This window comes from Lathyrus oleraceus, chromosome 5 (genome assembly GCF_024323335.1).
Source record: "Lathyrus oleraceus cultivar Zhongwan6 chromosome 5, CAAS_Psat_ZW6_1.0, whole genome shotgun sequence".
Classification (NCBI taxonomy): domain Eukaryota; kingdom Viridiplantae; phylum Streptophyta; class Magnoliopsida; order Fabales; family Fabaceae; genus Lathyrus; species Lathyrus oleraceus.
In genome coordinates this window covers 210,453,117-210,458,375 of record NC_066583.1, presented here as the reverse complement: position 1 = coordinate 210,458,375, position 5,259 = coordinate 210,453,117, and positions in this window count along the sequence as shown.

Below are 5,259 nucleotides of genomic sequence, written 5' to 3'. Positions count from 1 at the left end.
AATGGCTAATAGAATTTATATGGAATGTGAAAGATTTTCTTCAAAGGAATTTAAGTGTATATATATATATATATATATATATATATATATATATATATATATATATATATATATATATATATATACACACACACGCGAAGACTAATTTTTTTACAAGATGGAAAAACACGGTACAATAAACTAATGATATTTAATTAATTTTTATAATTTATTAACAGATACTAGGGATGTCAATGAGGTAGAGAATGTGCGGAGGATGTTTCTCCATTACCCGCCCCCCAATGTTTTTCCCATCCCCATCCCTGTTTCCCGCCTCACGGGGATATTATTCCCCATCCCCATCTCTATCCCCATCCCCACAGAGAATCAGAGATCCACGGAGACCGAGCCTTAAAAAATTTTCTATATTTTTCGATAAAACTATGACACTAGTATTTCGTTATTTTTTCCTATTAAAAAAAGATCTATTTTGCATCTTTATTTTTTATAAATAAAAACATATATTGTATCAATAACAAAAAAAAGAAAAAACACTTGCAGTTACGAAAACATAACCACTAATTTACTAATTGAATGAAAAATAGGTTATTAATTGAAGTATAGTGAAGTTGAAGAGTAATTATCATAAGCACAATAAATAAAAGAGATTGATTGTTATGATGATGATGATGATGGTGATGAGATCAAAGGATATGAGGAATGGAGGAGACAACGAATTGAGAAAAGAAGAAGAGGAGATAGTGTGTATACTGTATGTAATTGATACACTTTTTTAGGGTTGGGTACCTGGGTAGTGAAACAATACATTATACAATGAAACAAAAACATATGATCCATTGGTAACTCTTCATTTTCTAATATATTAATTATTATTTTCATGAAAAAAACATGCAAAATTATATAATTATATATCATATAATATATTCAATATAAAAGTTAAATAATATGGTTGGGGTCAAGGAACTCACGGGGCGAAGGGTACTTCCCTGATCCCCACCCCGAAGTGTCATCGGGGGAACTTTTACCTCCATCCCCATCTCCACAGGAAAAAGAATTCCCGACTTTGGAGCTCCACACAGATAATCCCCACAGGGATCCCCATTAATAGATGCAAATTGACATCTTAACAGATACGGATAGTCGCAGACATGGGTATCAATAAACTCGCATCCATATCTATTAACAAACTGGTATTTAAATATCCATTTATTTTATCCTTTGATATCCATTAAACTACCCACCCCATATCTGCAATGGATTTTATCTGCAGATATCCGCTGATACGTGTTTGTTTTGCCATCCCTATGTGATATATATATATATATATATATATATATATATATATATATATATATATATATATATATATATATATATATATATATATATATATATGTGTGTGTGTGTGTGTGTGTGTGTGTGTGTGTGTGCGTGCGTGCGTGTGTGTGTATGTGTGTGTGTGTGTGATAATATGAGAATGTATATTACAAAGTTTATTACCCAGATAATATAAATTAAAAAATAAATTAAATAAAAAATATATGATTATATTTTGACATGTGTGTACACTAAAAAAGCTGACAAACAACTGGTTAACATTTGAGGTTAATCGATTATCACTGAAAGTGTTACTATTTTCATGTCAGTTGTAACTAGTTACAAGTTTAGTGTAATCGGTAACAGGCTCGAGTTTTTGCATTTTTCAGTTATGTACTTGTATGTTTTAATCATTTTGTAACACTTGTGTAAATGCATTGGAGGCATTCTCATCTTTAGTTAATGTAATTATCATCTCTCTCTCTCTCTATCTATCTCTCTCTCTCTCTCTCACACACACACACACAAAAACACGCACGCACGCCCCCCCCCCCCCCCCCCCCACACACACGCACGCACGCACACGCGGATTCTAAAATTGTACTTAGTTTAATTATGTAAGAATTAATATTTGGATGATTTAAATCAAAATTCGCAAGTTCACTTAGTCTAATTAAGTAAATTTGAATATATAAATCGTTGAAATTAGAATTTTAAAGTCATATTTAATTTAATTAGATAAGATTGAATACCTAATTTATCAAAATTAAAATTCTTAAAGAGTTCTTAATCTAATTAAACAATATATGAAATCTTTATCAATACAAATCAATATTTTTAAGTTTTACTAAGTATAACTATGTGAGATTGGACATCTAGATCATCAAAATTAGAGTTCGTAAATCACACTTAGTCTAATTAAGTAAGATTTAACAAATAGATACTCAAAATTAGAATTCTTAGGTCTTACTTAGTATAATAAGGTAATAATTGACATTTCTACAATAAAAAAAAAATTGGAATTAGTTTAATTAAATAAGATTGAACATCTCAATTATCAAACTTAAAATTCTTAAGTCATACTTAATATATAATTAAGATATATATTTTTTTTAAATAGCCACTTTTTTCAATTTAAATAATAAAATAACCATCTTTCACTACTGATGTGTCAATTAAATTGGCGCATCCAATTGCCATTCAAAAGAGGCGCCAATGAAGCTGGCGCATGCTTGCAATTCAAACTGCATCATCATCATGGTTAACCTGATGATGAAGACCCAAATATGGCATCCAGATAAACTGCACAAGAATATGACATGATTAGATGATATGTAATTGGATAATTTTTTTAAAATCAAATATAGAGTTGTGTAGTAGTATTACATCGTCTGGTCCAACGTGGTATAATAGATTGCGATAGACTACTACAACGTGTCTCAGACACCTGTTGTAGTCAGTGGCGGAGCCAGATAAAAAAATTTGGGATAGCCGCTAACGTAAAATAAAGATTATAAATAAAATGTAAATATTATTTTAAATAAAACATTAAAGTTAAAATAAATACAAATTTAATTACTAAAAATTTAAATTACATGACTTAAAACTACCTTAAAGTAATGCTTTACGCGTTCCGAGTGACTTGAAATCGTCAATAATTGACTCCGAACTAATGCTTGCACTAATCTCCCTTTCAATATATATTGTCATGTTATCTCCAAGAAACCCATCATCCATCTTGTTTCTCAACTTAGTCTTAATAATTTTCATTACTGAAAAAGACCTCTCAGTTGTGGCCGTAGAAACGGGAAGAGTCATGATAAGACGAAGTAGTCTATCAATCAAGAAGTAAGTTTCAGCCTGTCCAGATGCAACCAAACATGAACATAGTTCTTGAATAGTTGATAAATTATTCAAGTTTGATACTTGACGAGCAACAAATAGAAAATGTTGGAGTTGAAATTGCAAATTATTCTTCTCTTGATCACTAAAATCCATAGGATAATATTTTTCAACTAAAGAAAAAATAGTATCAATGCTAAAAGCTTTATATCCATCCTTAGGAGATAAAGAACAAGAAAGAGTTAACAAATCCATTGCCTGCTCACTGAATCTGATATTCAACTCTTGTAACTGTTTATCAATGGTAGTGAAAAAGATTTCAACTTTAAAGTAATGTTGAATTGTGACTTGATTCTCTTCAAGACGGGAACGTCCAAATCTTGTTGTTGAATGAACATCATTAAGATCAGGAATCTCAATACCATGCTTTTCACAAAAAGATACCACTTTAGTAAATAATATATCCCAACCATTTTCTCTCAAACCTTGAATAAGATGTTTTGTTGAACGAACCAAGTTCATAGCATTAACTACATCTTGATTTTTTTTTGTAAGGCTTGACAAAGCATATCTGTTATTCCCATGATTTCTTTCATCAAGTGCAAAATAAATATAAAATCAAATGCCTTCAAGTAATTGTAACAACTATCTGCATCCCCACGTGTAGCATAACTCCCTCTATCTTTTGCAAAAAAAATTTAAAACTAAACAAGTTGCTTCATACATGTTTATCAAGCTAGAAATTGAATCATAATGTGATCCCCAACAAGTATCTCCAACTCGTTTCAATGTACCAACTTGATTTGCACCTTTACCAGTTACAATCTCATCAATCTCTAACAAATAAGCAATTTCTTCTAATTGGGCAGCTTGTAACTCATCATGACGCTTTGTAGAAGAACAAACAACATTCACAACAAAGATAAGCTTCTCAAAAAATTTATGAACAGGTTTGACTTCTCTTGATGATGTAACTAATGCAAATTGCAATCGATGAGCAAAACAATGAACATAGTATGCATAAGGACAATCCTTCATAAAGAGGGCTTGTAAACCATTCCATTCTCCTCTCATATTGCTAGCACCATCATACCCTTGGCCATGAATGTTAGAAACATCAAGGTTATATCGAGAAAGTATATCACATATTGCTTCCTTAAGAGTTAAAGATGTGGTGTCTTTAACATGTGCCACATCAAAAAATCTCTCTTGTATTAAACCAACTTTATCAACAAATATTAATACAAGAGCCATTTGTTCCTTTTTTGACTCATCACGAGCTTCATCAACAACGATACAAAATTTGGAATCACCAATTTCCTCACGAATACTCTTTTTCACCCTACTAGAAAGAATTTGCAAGAGGTCTTTTTGAATTTGATGTGAAGTATACTTGCAATTTTGTGGAGCACTTTCCAACACAACTTTTGCAACTTCATCATTGTAGGATGCTAAAAGTTTCAATAACTCAAGAAAGTTACCTTGATTTCTTGATTTGCTACTATCGTCGTGACCTCTAAAAGCACAAGCTTGTAGTGTTAACCAACGAATAGTGTCAATTGAAGTCTTGAGTCGTAACCGATTATTTATTCTTTGACTTGAACATTGCATTATTGTGTGGTGAGCAAGGATCATTCCCTATGTGTTTAAGAAAGGAACAATGTTTTCCATTCCTAACTTTCTTCCAATTTCTAAAACCCATAAAAATAAAGACAAGTGATCCGAGACGTCCACTTAGTTTTTTGCTAAAAAGGTAACATGGTAAGCAATATGCGGCATCTTCAGATGGTAAATATTCTAACCATGATGGAAATATGCTAAACCAAGTGTAGCACCTCAAATTTTCACCCTCCATTCATGCATTCATTTTCATTCTTTAGGTCATTAACATTACATTAACACTGCATAGTGCATTGCACCATATCAACAAGAACTGGCATCAAGAGAACTCATCTGTGCAAAGAGAGCAAGGTTTTTCCTTGAGCTGAAGGCCACATGAGTATTCTAAAGAGCTTACATGAATCAAGGTTCATTTTGAAGTAACTTGATCAAGTGTTAGAGGCTCAAAGTCCACAGTGCATTTTCAAGTCATCTGAGGCC